The sequence below is a fragment of the Rhinolophus ferrumequinum genome, chromosome 16, assembly GCF_004115265.2.
Source record: "Rhinolophus ferrumequinum isolate MPI-CBG mRhiFer1 chromosome 16, mRhiFer1_v1.p, whole genome shotgun sequence".
Lineage (NCBI taxonomy): Eukaryota > Metazoa > Chordata > Mammalia > Chiroptera > Rhinolophidae > Rhinolophus > Rhinolophus ferrumequinum.
In genome coordinates this window covers 6,633,171-6,648,528 of record NC_046299.1, presented here as the reverse complement: position 1 = coordinate 6,648,528, position 15,358 = coordinate 6,633,171, and the positions used below count along the sequence as shown (strand labels likewise).

Sequence of the window (15,358 nt, the reverse complement as noted above, 5' to 3'; positions counted from 1 at the left end):
AAGGTCAGGACTTGTTTACAGAGAGCAGACTTCCTCCTGGGCTAAAAAAAGGTCTCGATTTAAAAAAAAAAAAAAAGACTTTAAAAAAATCCTTATAGCTGACTTCCTATCAAGAACGGCGGCTCTGGTCTGTTTTAAAAAAACAAATCTTTGGCTGAAGCACACAGTTGTTCCGAGCACAAGTCAGCTCCGAGCACAGTAAGAATCTCCCGACATGACCCAAGTCCCTACGAGAAGCTTCCCTGTCCTTCCAAAAGCCCAGGGGAGGCTGTGGAGCCACAAAACAAGCACTGAACTTGGCGTTCACGGGAATGCATGGTGAGCAAAGCAGGAACATACCTGACTTGGTGGCACATACAGACCAGACTTGGTGGCACATACAGACCACAGGACTCCGCAAGATCCTGAAACAACCACACCAACCCGTGTGACTTTGGGCAGGCCACCTAACCTCTGAGCCACTTGTCACCTGCTGGGCTGTAAATAGGACATTGGCCACTCCCTTGAAGTCTGCAGGAGGATGAGGGCAGAGACGACAGCGGCTCAGCGCCTGCCTGTGCCCGCCTGGCTGTCCTTTTCGCCCGGCCTGTTTCTGTATCTCCATCTGCCTCTCCCGAACACCACTAGTCCACTTGAGCGACGATCTCCTGCCACGAATTCCTGCCAGGAACTCCTGCTCACTGTTCAGAGGTCAGCCAAGGGGCCCCCACCAAACCCCAGTCCGTCAGGCCCCACCCTCATCCAGCAAACGCCTTCCATTTCTCATCTTGGTGTGTGCCTCTTGGCCGGGCCTCTGCCTTGACCACTGGGATACCAGCTCCATGAAGGCGAGAATATCTCTTTTGCTCACTTTTACAAATATTTCCCAAAGGAAAACAATTAGAAAGGAAGGCAACACTTAGACAAATATATACAGCACAGTCAGAAACAGACAATTCTCAATGCATGAGTTGGGTTTTATGGTGTGTGTGTGTGTAGCATTCAAAACAGAATTTTCAATTCTGCAGGTTTTCAAATTCTGCCTCTTTAGGATTAGTCCCTATGTCACTGAAAGCCCATTTCCTGGTACCTCTCGAGCCTGCGGCTGGCACTGCCTTCCACTGTGGGACTGTTTGGTGGGCTGGTCCCAGGCTTCATTGGCCTCAGGTTCCTGACACCCAGGGAGCCGCCCCCACCCACCCCGCCCCCCAGTTCTGCTAGAGGAGAATCAAGGGGTCTCTGAGAGCTGGTGACAGCATCTCATTCCCACTGACCTCAGGAGCACCTCCCTGCCTTTCTAAATTAGCTTTCCTACTTAAGAAAACACCAAAATGATACGTCTTAGTTAATTATATGATTCTTATCTGTGGCCAGAAGCTTTGGGGTTTTTTCCATTTTGTTTTGTTTTTACCCATTTTCAGTTCTTACAACCATTTCAGGCAAATTTCTACAGGCACTTGGTCAACACAATTTTTTAGGACCGAGTTCAGGACAAAAGGGAAAAAAAAATCCTTCCTTTGGATCATTTTCATTCCTTTCCTGTAAAGGAAATTTGGAAATGTTTCAAAAACATCAAGTATTCAGAGTCAACTAAAAATCCCAATTACCTTTCTCCTTCTTTCTTTCCCTTTCTCTTTTCTTGTTAATTTTGATCCCCTCAGCTACTTTTCCCCTCTTTAATACTTCAGAAGAGACAAAATACTAATTACCTATGCAATAAATGAGCTACTCCATTTAACTATTTTGAAGGTTTTACTGGTTTTTATGGGTGAGAGAAACTAGATTTGGGGTTTAAAAAATTACCCAGGGCATTATAGAGTGCTGGGGCTAAAAGAGTTTTGAGGGTCAACCCGCTCCATTCCAGGAGTAGAGGAGGCGGAGGGTGCAGGAGAAATGGGAAGAAGGAAACCACTGCTTCCCGAGCTGCTTCAGCTTGCACACGCCATGGCTCTGCGACCGAAAGCCCAGGGTTTCTCTCCCCGCGGCCGCCAGGACTTGTCCCGTCACTGCTCCGGCATCATTTCTGAGCCTCAGCCCTCCTCCTCTCATGAAATTGGCTGAAAGGAACAAGTTTACGCTGTCACAGAGCAATCTGGGCTGATCTTTTTTCTAAATGTTCATCCATTTGGGGTAATTTTCACTTTCTGAAGACAAAACAGTTTATAACATGGCTGGACGGACTTTGGTTGACTCAGTTTTTCTAAGGTTTTCACACCCCTTTTGCTGTTGTAAAACCTTGTGCAAAAATGAATGATTATGAACAAATCACCAAGATACTTTTCCGTAGCATTCACTTTATAATTTAAGAAAGAGATGGAGACATGTCAATTTGGGGAGGAGCGCGCACCCCTACCTGGGCTGTTCATCACCTCTCTCCCAGAGGGGTGCTCAGCACAGAGGCTGCCTCTCTGTGTTCCCCTCCTGCCCCCTCCCCCCACAGCTTCCTGAGACCATTCAGGGCCTTGGGTGACAGCAGGACTTGTGTGAGCATACGCCATGGGCTCAGCTTCCTCCTCTTGCTCCATTCACCCCCACTCCCACTAGGAGCTGACCCCCCCGCCCCCACAGGGGCTTTGCGGCTGGAGGAGAGGAGCCATCTGGGCTTCTCAGAGCATCACTGGGCATGAGCACCCCATTCCTGAGTGACAGGACAACAGCGCCCCAGACACCCCATTCTGCACTGAGGCCGGAGGACAGAATAATGGGCCAGGACTGTTGCAAGCAGCATACTTCAGGCCTCTTTAAAATTCTCTTCGGGGATCTCGATGGAGAAATTAGGAACACTTTTCAAAGGTAGCATGACACTCTTAGTTACTATCTTCTGTGGCTGTTTTCTGGCCGGTAATTTACATGCACGTCATTCAGTGGAACCGCTGGCATTTTCCTGACTTGTTCAGACCCATCTGTTCAGTCACCTCTCCTAGGTCAGGAGAAGGGATACAAAGGGGGGCAGACTTCAATTCAGTTGGTCCTGGAAGCCGCCAGAACAGAATCTTAGAACCAAAGCCAGGCACCTGAGAAGCCATCTTTTTAAAGCCCTCGTTTCCCAGCTAAGGCTGGGTCAGTCCATCTGCCACAAATCAAGGTTGCCTTTCAAGTCTGACAAACGGCAGTTGGAGGATAGTATGTGTTGGGCAATTAAGCTTATAACGGAAGCATAAGCCACCAAGGTCTTCGGGCAAACAAAGTTAAAAATGTCAATTAATATAATTTCCCCACGTAGAGTTGGGTTTTCCGATTTCATTAAAGGCTGTGTCTAAACATGTAAAGTGAAAATGATGTATTGAGGCACTTACCCAGATACTTAATGTCAAAACGCACAGCATCTTTGCCTCAATTAGTGAAATAACCGAAGCAAAAAGGGAGCATATAGCAAACCCTGGGACTAGCTGCCCCCAGGTCTCCCCTTGCGGCGTCTCAGGCAGAGCCAGCGGGTGGCGGAGACCAGTCTCTACTTGAAAGTGGTTCCACCAGCCGAGCTCTGGGAGCAGAATGGTGGCTATGATCACATGAGTCACCGAAACGGTCTGACCACAGCCTGCCTCGTTCCCATCTGAAACGCGGGATTGATGATGAAACCGTCTAGTCTAACAGGATTGCAAGAAGGGCTGAGCCAGTCCACTACAGCGCTGAGCAAGGAGCCTGGCCATTGCCCTGTGCCTGTGTCATCCTTACTGGGGGACTATTACCACCTGCTCTTTTGCTTGTGCTTCGCTAACCTGAGACCTCGGGGATGCCTCTGGTCTCTCTGTGTCACACTGTTCCTCCCGTGTTTCATTCCGGCCTCTTCAAGGAGACTGGCTCGCCGAAATGCCTCAGAAATGCTTTACGTCCCTGTGCATTGCAACAACGGGTCCTTCATATTCTAATCCAGAGAAAGAAGATCAAAACACATGCATTTTAATGTCTTCTAAGTCTGTTTAAAAAAGATCATTATGCTCTTATTAAAAAATTCTGCTTTCAATCACCTACCTTGATAGCCCTACTCTTAAATACAAAACCAAATAAAAAATTAATAAGAAATACAAATAATTCACATGATAAAAACAGGATTTCTTTTTTTTTTTTAAGAATGTTAGGTCTGATGGTATTTGGGGCCCTGAGCCCACAAAGAGGGCACAGCAAGGAGACAACACAAGCTGGGAAGAAAGTGTCCGAACAGCTAGGAGCACGTCCCTCTGGGCACTAAGCTGCAGTCAGACATGAATGGGACACGAGCAGTCAAGATGGGGCCTCTGCCTCTCAGAGGTGGGGGGGCGTCCTGTGTCCCTGCACAGACATCGGCTCAGCATCGTGACCCAGAGCCCCTCCCTGGAGGCGGTGAGTCTGACCTTGACCAGATGAAGGTGCAAACTCCCACAGACCAGCATCCCGTTTGAGTTCCCACATCCGTCGCCTTCCCAAATAGAGAAGTGGGTTCGACTGAATTCTGCAAGTTTAACTCTAGTGCAAAATAAGACCACACAGACTATATGTACAGCCAGGAAATGCAAGAGCCTGTGAATTTAAGTTAAGCCCTGATGTCTTCAGACGCCATTCGAGGAAAATGGGCAGAGGTGGCGTGAACTGTCCAACGAGAGTCATCAGGCTGGTGCTGGGATGGCGGGGTGGGGTGGATCCAGGGTCCCCCACCCCAAGGTGTGATGGAAGGAGAAGCATAAGCAAGCAGTGGGCGGGGCCTGGGGAAAGCTGGAGAGGATGGTGGAGTGAGTGGGTTTGGAGAAATTTGAGTCACTGACTAAACAGGTGAGCAGAGCAGAGGACCGAAAAGCCAGTACCAGTGCCCCTCCCCAGGCTCCTGCAGGAACACCTGGGCACAGAGGCCAGCCTAGGGCCCACCCCAGCCGGCCAGGTCGTCCCTCTACAACCAGGCTTAAATCCTCCCACTTCCACTTTCACGTGTCCTGCTCCCCCGGTCCTGACCAACCAGGTTGTGTGCATTAGGTTGCATTAAATGTGGGATATAATAAGCATGAAGAAGTCACCCCCAGATAGGAGTTCCCCAAATCTAAGTTCCACTGTACCCCCATCAGCTATTCGACTCTGGCCACGTGGCCCCAGCTATCTCCTGGGATGACATAAGAAAATGCTGATGTCACCAGGTGGAGTCAGGAGCAAATGGTATGGTTGAGACAATGCTTGGTAGAGAGAAAAGCTCTGCACAGATGGGAAGATTTCTCTTTCCAGTGTGTAGTAGAAACCGTTTTTAGAGGAAAAAGAAAACCCCACATTTGGAGTTTTAGACTAAAGCACAGTGTGGACGCGGAGCTCCTGACCACCCCCAAGTCCAGGGTCCACCCACGGGGCATAATTCAGGGAAGCCTACCCCCCACCTCAAGGGCTATATTTGACCCTCAGATGAAGAGAGCACGCACCCAATTCACCCGTTCGGCGAAGTCCGTGAAACCCCTGCTGTCTGCCCTGCCCACGTATGACGCAGGGACACAGGGGTGAACTACGCTTGCCTGGTGGAGCTCACAGGCCAGTGGGGGAGCCATCCAGAACCCCGCAAAGAAGATAAGAAGAAGTCAGATGGGCTAAGTTCTGTGGGCGGAAATGAGCTGCTGAAGCAGAGTATCTGCTGACACACTAATGCACTCACTCACCCGAGTATCACTACCTGCCACACCACTGTGGTGAGTCCCACTGCCCCTCCAGAAATGGCGGGGTCAAGGCCGGAGGCAGAGGCGAAACCCGATTCACTTTCTGGGGCCACATTTCCATAGCTTAGTGTTGGCAGGGGCTCTCTATTCCCATCGGGGTAGAGATTTAAATTAAATTTAATTTAAAACTCAAGGCCGAGTTCTCACACTTGACCAGTGGCTGGTCTGGTCCCACTCACGTGTGCTTGTCATGCAGTCCAGAGTGAGACATGCTCAAGAATGTTCTAGTACTTTCTCCCCAGCGTGGAGCATCAGAGCAGATGGTCATGCTAAAAGCATCATCTGGAGAGAACGGAAGAAGGGCAGGGCCCTAGAGCAGCTCACGAGGCCATCCCCTCGTTGGGCAGGTACTCGTGAGACCATGCGCAGGGCCGGCTATGAAATCAGCCTGAAATCCTGCTCCCAGGTGAGCAAAATAATAAGGACAGCAGGGGCTTCTCTCATCCCCTCCAATTCCCTGCTACTCTGGCTCAAACTCCAGCAAGGAAGACACACTCCTCAGCGCTGTGGTCCAACAGGAAGAGAATGTGGGCCATACACCCAAGTTTAAATGTTCCAGATGAAGTTCATTTTCATACCGTGTTACCCCGAAAATAACACCGGGTCTTATATTAATTTTTGCTCCAAAAGACGCATTAGGGCTTATGTTCATGGGATGTCATCCTGAAAAATCATGCTAGGGCTTATTTTCCAGTTAGATCTTATTTTGGGGAAAACACGGCATATTTTATTCAACCTGATAGATCCAAGATATTGCCATTTCAACATGTATTTAGTATAACAGTTATTTATGAAATAGTTTGCACTATTTTTTTCACACTGAGTCTTCAAAGTCCAGTGTATATTTTATACTTAACAGCACATCTCGATTTAGATGCTAAGTTTTCAACCAGAAGGACCTGATCTGTATTTAGATGTCATAAAATTTACGAAAAAGGAGACTTACATGCCCACGTTGTTCCAAACAAAACATTTTCCAATAACCGAACCAAGTATCTGTTTTTAAGTCAAATAAACTAAAATTAAATGCAATTTAAAGTTTCAGTTCTTCAGCCATACTCATCACATTTTAAGTGCTCACTGGCCATATGCAGCTTGTGTTACCGCACTGGGCAGAGAAGATACAAAGTGTCTCCATCATCACCAAGTTCTACTACTACGCAGAGCTGCTCAGGACCTCTGCTCAGGACCGTGAGCTCCTTGCAGGATAGGACTGGTTCTTATTTCCTCCACTCCCCTCCTTGCCAGGCCTCCCAATAAATGACTTCTCAGTAGAAGTCACAGTTTGCCAAAATTGATGGACGCCTCCGCAGGACACTGGATAAAAACACAGCTGCCAGACCCTGCCCCAGATTTCCCGCATCTACTGCGGGCAGGGGAGGCAGGTGGGCAGTCTCCCCAGGTGACTTTTAAGCCTCAAGCTCATGGCCCCAGATGTTCCTTCCTTCCAAGTCTCCCTTATCCAGCCATAGCCACCGCTGAGTTAGGAATGGAGGGAGCCAGGGTGGAGCGTACAGCTTGGAACTCAGCCAGGGTTGCTCCCCGTGGGGTTCCGCACTTAGGGACAGTGTGAGTCCGCTCCCCTTCAGTTTCCTGTCTGTAACAGGGACACCAGCACGCTGCGCTGAGTTCTTATCAACACGCAGGGACTCAGGAAATGCCAGCTGCCCAGTCACACAACATCAGCTCAAGGTGGGGAAGGAAAAGCTCTTTCTCTACCCTCAACACGGGGCAGAAAGCTCCAGCTGGTCAAGCTGCACACAAGAAAGGGGTGTGCAGAATCCGTTGGTTCTGGGACTGGACTGATTTGCAACTAAAATCTTTCTAGATGGAGCCATAGTGGTGGCAGTCCCCTTTCCCCCTACCCCGAGGAGAGAGAACCCCAGGCCTGTCACTTTCATCTCACTGACCAGCCTGGAGGCTTTACTTCAGTGCAGGGAGACATCCAAGAGCACAGTGACCAAAATGCTGGATTCTGGGCTATTCCCAGAGACCAACAAATCCCCATCCCCAAGTTGGGGTACAAAGACCGACTTCCAGTGAAACATGACCAGGGGGTGCAGAACCCCAGCAGCGTTCTTCTGGGGGCATCACCCAGTAGAGAAAAGGTCCCTTCTCAGTCATCCATTCCACGCAAACCTGCAGGGGGTCAGCAGTTATCCCCTCGGGTCTTTCCCTTTAGGGCAGAGAGCAAAGGGGCGTCAGGCTCATGGTACGTTTTTCCAGGCTCTTACTTCATCTTCCAGAAGTTTAGACACAGCTGGTGGGAACTGTATTTGGTATAATCACTTGGAAAACTGGCAGCATCTACTGAAGCTGAGCACACCCTTTCACAAGACCAGCAAGCCTGCTCCCAGGTATGGGCCCCACAGAAATGCGTCTGAATGCTTCCACAGACTCGTACTAGAATGCTCAACGCATGCGTTGTAAAGATAAAAACTAGAAATTGCAGTGTCCATCCACAGTCGAATGGCTACTACCCTGTTTCCCCGAAAATAAGACCTACCCTGAAAGTAAGCCCCAGTTAAGATTGTCAGCCAGACAGACGCATTTAGTACGTTATGACGATGTTCCAAAAGAAGATGACATGACTGTATTTGAATAAATGTAGATTGTTGTACATGAAAAAATAAAACATCCCCTGAAAATACGTCCTAATGCATCTTTTGGAGCAAAAATTTATATAAGACCCGGTCTTATTTTTGGGGAAAACACGATATAACTATGCTATGAAAATGAACAAACTACAGCTACAAGCAACACCTGGGAAGAATCTCATCAATGTAGAATTGAGCTCAAGACACCAGACACAAAAGAGAACATGCTACTTGGTTTTGTTTACATGAAGTAAAAAAAAAAAAAAAAAAAACCCAGGAGAAATCAGCTGAGGCTGCGGAGGTCTGGATGGTGGTTTTCCCGGCCTGGGGTTTGGGGGTGGTTCATGAGGAGAGTGGAAGCAGGGATTTCTGGGGTGACGTTCCTATACTTGACCGAGGTGTTGGTTGCACAGCTGAGTTCTTTTTATGCAAATCCATAGAGCTGTATGGGTATGGTACGTGCTCTCTAATGATGTAAGTTATATTCCAAGAAAAGAAAAAAAAGAGTTCATAGACAAAGAAAGTTAGAACGGTGGTGTTAAGTGTCTGCCCTGTAAGAGACCAAGAGAGAAGCAGAGGGCACGCAGGCAATTTGACACGAGCATGAACGTGCCAATGCAGTCCAGCCCTCTCCCGGTGACCACGGAGGTAAATGCTCTCCCATCAGATCAAGCCCATTTGTTTTCAGAGATGCCAAACCAAAGCCTGCTCTGTTCATGCATCGTAGAATGGTTAACAGAGCTTGTAACCACTTAGGGCTGATTTTAACCCAGCTTTCAGTTGGACGGCGAATGACCTCCAATTGCCAGGTTCGAGGGGTTTCCAGGGTCTTAAATGGCCCTCCTGGGATGGGCTTGGCCAGCAGGTTGCAAGTCCCGGCCCTCCCGGGCTAACATCATGGGTCCTGCTCAGCGTGCGGCCACCTACAGGCCAGGTGCACACCGGGCAGGAGTGAGGTCTGCACAGAGCTGGGCTGTCAAGGGCCTCCTTTCATGTATTCTTTTAGCCTTTGTCCATAGCGCACGTCCTGGGGTGTAAGCGTACCATTAACAGCCAGCCCAAGCCTTCCTGCTGCACCTCTGCACGAGGTAACTTGCACTTTGATCTCAGGGTCTCTTCCCACCTCCTGTCCAACAGAACCAATACCCTGATGGAGGGAAGGCCGTTGAAAACTTAGACTGTAGCCTTAGCACGTTTTCCCCTGCTGGCTACTTCCAGAGAACTTCTCAAATCCCCTAAGAAAGTGAGAAAATAAATCCCAGGAACCCCGAGTATCCCTGAGGAAGCCAAGCTCCTCTTGAGGTCGGGGGCACAGGAGGAGCTGAACAGTGTGGGCCACCCCAACTACAGGAGCACAAGTCTGGGGGTCAGGGGGGTGGGCACCTCTGGAATCAATCCAGGCTCCAGAAACCAGTATTCTGTGCATTCTGAACCTCAAAGAGGGAGAACCACGGGTCCCCTCACTGGGATGTGTGTAGCCTGCACCCTCAGGCTCGCCATGACCCAGCATCTGGAGACTCTGCCCCTCCCGGCCTGCTAGGATCTTCCCTCCCTCCCCCTGGGCCCAGAGCTTCCTTGGTGCTCCACTCTCAGGTAAGTTTCCTCCATCATTACCTGGAACACTCCAACCACCTGCACCCTGGGCCAGACTGGCTCAATGCGTCCACAACACCCCAGTACAGCACGCCCCCACCACCCCTCACCCCATCTCCCCTTTGTCACTCATCACAGTGGACGTCAAATGATCATGTGACTAAGTGTTTACACCTAGTCCACGCGCTGGAACCCAAGTTTCATGAGGGCAGGGCCTGAGCATGTCTCCTACTGAGCCATCGCCTACTCCCCAGTAGCTAGTGTGTCTTTCCTCGTCTGTGTCCCTCTGTGGGTGAGGACTCACTGAGTGGGGACACCAAGGCATCCCAAACACCTGGTTATCCATAAATGTTACTTCTCTCCCTGACGTCTCCTGTAGCATAGAAAGGATACAGCCATGAGGCAAGTCCTAGATTCAAATCTGAGCCCAGCCACTGCCAGCTGGTTGGCCCAGGTCAAGTTACAGAACCTCTCTGAGCTTCATCTGCCCCTCTATAAACAAGTATCACGTCATGTACCTCCCAGGGCTGAAGGGAAGATAAACAGATTTATGTAAGGTACTGGCCACCATGACTCAAACACGATAGCATTATTTTCTTCTATCTTTATGGTTTCCTTCCATTTGAGGCCATTGTCCAAGAATGCTGCTTCACAGGCCCTAATAAGAATCTAGTACCTGGAACCATTAACAGATTCCACTCAGTGTGGTTCTGCTAGGCCCAGAGGGTGGGGGAAGGAAGGTGAACAAGACAGACGAAATCCTGCCCCTTTGCAGAGTGTGATGTTTTGCAGAGGGGAGAAACTCTTTGATCTTTTTATGTGTCTCTCTCTTCTTTTGTTTGTGCATGGAGATTTTTTCCCCCCAAGTAGCTTTATACCAGACATATTATTTAAGTTATCTCAGACTCCAACACCGGGCAATAAAAATATCGTGGGTTTTATTTGTATTATTTTTCTTTTCGAAATAAAAATGCTGTGGATGTCTTAGCAGAGAAAGTAAATAAAGCAAGCTTTTGCTTGTACATGACGGTGCTATACTCTCTATTTACTAAGTTAAGTACTGGCTGAGGGCTCCCTTAAAAGGGAGGAACTCATTCCAGACACCCAGGTACAACACAGATTTTCCTTCATGGTCTTGGGCTCACCAAGGGCAGCTGTGGCCGCCAGAACTGCCCGAGGCCTGACTTGTTCTCTCTCCTGCTCTCTCTCCCCAGGCAGCAGGTACAAAAGGCAGTTTCTTTCTTTAAGCCTCACAGCACCATTCAGACTCATCAACTTGTGACAATGAAAGGAGAGCAAGCAAGGGTCCTGGCTCCCTGTGAGCTCACATCTCCAAGTGACCTCTGCACAAACTGAGGACAAAAGGAGAAAAATCCAGGGGTGATGTACTAAGTCCCCCTGAGATGAGCCTCTGAACAGATCTGACTTGGGCACCTTTCCTTCTGGTTCTGAGCAGAGCGTCCAACCCACCTCAGCCCCCCCCAAACACACACACACAAATAACTAGTCCTCATTCAAGATCCCGGGTTCCAATTTAAAACCTGAAAGTCCCAGCTCCCCCAGCCCTGGATGCCACTTTCTGCTTCCCCACTGGCTTCTAAGAAGGCACCCACTGAGCACGTACAAGTCCCAGTTCACCGTGCTGGGACAGAACAAAGACCACGCAAAGCAGAGCCGGCCCTTGAGGGTCTTGCAGCCCCTTGATGGATGCTCCAGGTGCTGGAGTTTGATTCCGTGCCAAGATGCACTATGCCACCCCCACCCCCACCCCCGACTTTGCACATTGGCTTTCCCTAAAATTGGACAATGGCTAGAGTGGCCTACAGTGGCCCTGAAATCCTGGACTCTCTCCAGGGGCCTTCCACTCAGCTGGGAGGGCACAGCCCAAGCAGGGGACACCAGAGATGAAAAGCAGAGAGAGAGGATGGGCTGCCCCCACTCCAGTGACTGAGTCAAGGGGTGCAAACAGAAACACACACTCACCATGACCAGGGGCTGGATAACCACCGTGGGTCAGCCTTTTACACTCTGCAGTGAAAAATCACCCAGACTTTGGGTTTATGCACGCACACAGGCACACACACACACAAAATCTAGACGGGTTTTGAATTCAGGTTTTCTCCTCTCCTCTAAACTGAGCTTAGAGAATTTTGTTCCTTGTGCCTTTCCATTCTAAAGAGCCCTAAGGAGGATTTTTCCAGATTCCTGATGTGTGGACCCTGAGAAAGCCACATGAAATCCCACCAGCAGACCAGGACTATGGCTGCATGAACCAACTCAGCTCAGCAATTCTGTCCTAAGTGTGTGCATGGGTCAGGCACCCAGACAGACCCCTCAGAGCACACAGGGAGAGGTGGCTGAAGCCCTGCCCTCTGGACGCTTCCGTCTTCAAGCTAGTGTACATCACGACATCAGGATGAGCATCGTGTAAACACCCAGGGCCAGCTCCAGGCTGCAACCCTGAGTGACAGGGCCCGGTGCTCAGAAGGGGCCATGCTTGGGTTAATGCTCTAGTGTCCTAGTTTTGAAATTTTTAATAATTTTTAATAAGGGGCTCACATTTGCATGCTCTACTAGGCCCTGCAAATTACATAGCAACTTCTGGAACACCTAAAGAATTATATAGTCAGAATTAAAAGGAGAGAGAAATCACGTCCAGGGAACTTCTCTTATTCCTGCAATGTCTAACAGCTAAAGAAGTCACAAAATGGCACTGGCTTCAGGTTTAAGCTCATCACTGGTTTGAGTAGGGACCTTTCCAGGGCATTTCAGAATCAGCATCCTCCAGTCTACACCAGGACAGACGTTAGCAAAAGCATTTACCATGAACCCGTTTATCGTGACTCTGATCTAAAACAGTGTCTTCTCGAACACAGCTCTGCCTGACAATTTAAAAAATACGGGACCCTTTCATTTATCACATTGACGTGATCACACATTCACCCCAGAGTCTGGCCACCTCATATCCACACAAGCGGGGCCCCCACCACCACAGAAATTTACATCCTGAAGCTTACTCTTCCAGCCCCTTCAAATGGGAAAATCTTTACCTTTAGTTGAGTGATGGGCTCATTCCACAACCTGAAAAGAAAATTAAGCCCTTCTGCGAGTGCCCTGCTCTGTTAGTTTTTACAACCCATCCCCAGGACTCTGCAGTTTAAACACCATTTACAAACAAGCTTAATTTTACCCTTCCTTTGTGGAGACTGCAAAATCAATTAAGTACTTGCTGATAATGCCTGCGCATCTCGTTCTGGTGGCATGTCACAATTAATGCTGCCCATGAGGCTGAGTGCGCAGCTTCGCACGCCTCCTGGTTATTACAAGAATTGCTCCTCCAACCCAAGGCTGAACGCAGGGGGGCTCAGACACAGCACGCTACATGGGGAGTTTGCATCTTTAAGAAATCAGTTTGTAGATGGTTTAATTAAAATACACCAGAGCATAATTCAATTGGAACTGGGGATCCCATCAAACCAAATTAGGCAGCAGAAATCATCCGAACCTTAACAGTACCTACAAGGGACAGGCTAGAAACTTCACTCGGGTCTTTGGGTATCGCTCCCTCTTCTGGTATAACTATTTTCACCAATGAAACCAACTGTACTCCGGAATAGGAGTACTAGGTCTTCTCAGCCAAGCCCCTTGTATTGAGGTGAGGAAAGAGGCTCAGGAAAGTCTAGTGAGCAGCCCCAGGACACAGTGCAGTCAGTGAGAACTGGGACCAGCAGTGTACAGGCCTGAACCAAGGAGGCCAGTCCTATAAGGTGAGAGCCAGCAACCTCTGAGGTCAGACTGCCTGGGTTCAAGTCCTGACTCTATTACTCATGAGCTGCCAGAACCTGGGCAGGTGAACCTCTCTAGCCTCAGTTTCCACATCTGTAAAATGGGCATGTTGATCGTGTCTATCTCAAAGGTCGCTGAGAGTAACTGAAATAATGTAGATAAAGGCTAGCCCAAGTACTCAAACGTTGGTTACTATGATCAGAACTCAAGTTTCCCAATTCCACGTCCTATGTTCTATTACACCAAACTATTCTCTATGGTTCCTTAGCTCCAAGAATCTCTCAAATGGGGGAAGAAGGTGCTCTGTGCATACACCAGGGATCACACACCCACAAAGCACCATGTGGGCACATGGCAAACACGAAATGCACAAATCGTGAGTCTTCCAGGATCTGTTGACTCAATGGAAATTAATTTTAATTGATGGCCATTGGGAAGGGGTCCAAAAACAATCTAAAAAATAAACAACAACACTGAGGTTTATGAAATGCTAACATGCATCCCAAGTGCTGTAGACCCCTAGGTTTAATGAAATTAGATGGCAGCAGAAGGCGGTTAATGGCATGGGACCAGTGTGTCTTGATATTGTTCTCCAGTCATGGAAGATGCTATCACGGTGGGAAGCTGGCAGAAGAGCACACAGGAGCTCTGAGGTATTTCTGCAGCTTCTTGAGAGCCTAAAATTATTTTAAAATAAAATTATGAGGCAGCAGCCAAGAGTGCCGAAAGATTAAGGGCACTCTCAGCAAGTTTCCAACGTGTCCCTCCAGTCAATTTCCAGACAGTATGGCCCCACACGGATTTGAGAAAAGATGCTGAATGAATATCTAGAATGATTCTAAATCGAGCTATTTGGGGGAAAAAATATTTCTCCATTTACAAAAACACAGGGAAACTTGTTTTTTGTCCCTAGTTTAAAAAAGAATCGTCAACAACATAAATGGAGATGTATATTGCTACAACGACTGACAAACATCTATTGGGAAAACTTTGCAAAGTTACACCTTTAAGGATGTCCAGAAAGGACCAGAGAGACATTTAAAGTTTAAGAAAATAACTGACAGAAACAATCTGTTGAGGCCCTACTAGGTGTCAGGTCGACCAGTTGGTCCTTGGGCATAGTTCCCAAGAAGGAAAGGCTGCCATTAACATGTCGTTCACATGGACTCACGAAATGTGGTATGGAGTGGCGCAGGTGTGGACACGGCCCGGAGTCGACTGAAGGACTGAAGAGGCAGAGGATGCAGGAGGCCGGACAGACTGTTCCCATGGAGACCACAGGGCCAGGGTGATGACAGGACCTGGGGTGGGGAGGCAACCTGGGGGTCCACTCTAGGAGGAAGGGAGACGATCGCAAGAAAGGGACAAAGAGCTGAGGTTCTCACAGACAATTGGGAGAGAAACATCTGGGGGTAGCAATGGCGAAGGAGGAAGCACCTCTACCTGACAGGGCTCAAGAGAAAGTCAAGTCCTCAGGGAACTCGGTCATGGCCAGGGAGGAAAAGCAATGCTCCAGGGAAGGGTCACACCAGCATAGGAGTTTGCTATGCCCTAGTGTCTCTTCAAAACGGTCTCCTCTACCTGAACCGGGCTGCCTGGAATTGTCACTGAATTCAAGCTATTTCAGCCACGTGCTCACCTTTGAGATTCCACTATTTCAGTCTTATTTTAATGAGAGTGGTTTCAGCTGCCCACCCAAGACGTCCCTCTTCAAGTACGTGCTTCCATAAAAATAACTCC

General features: G+C 48.8%; 1 protein-coding gene across 5 annotated transcripts in view; it reads right to left on the bottom strand.

The window, feature by feature from the left end:
* CHST15 (carbohydrate sulfotransferase 15) overlaps positions 1-15,358 on the bottom strand; it is a 67,522-nt gene that overhangs the window by 39,487 nt on the left and 12,677 nt on the right. Inside the window, exon 1 of one of the 5 annotated variants that reach the window (XM_033130538.1) lies at positions 363-1,081. The exons of the other annotated variants lie outside the window; for them this stretch is intronic. The gene's annotated coding sequence lies outside the window, so the exon portion shown is untranslated. Of the gene's footprint in view, positions 1-362; positions 1,082-15,358 lie in introns of those variants that run through there. 5 annotated transcript variants of the gene reach the window in all.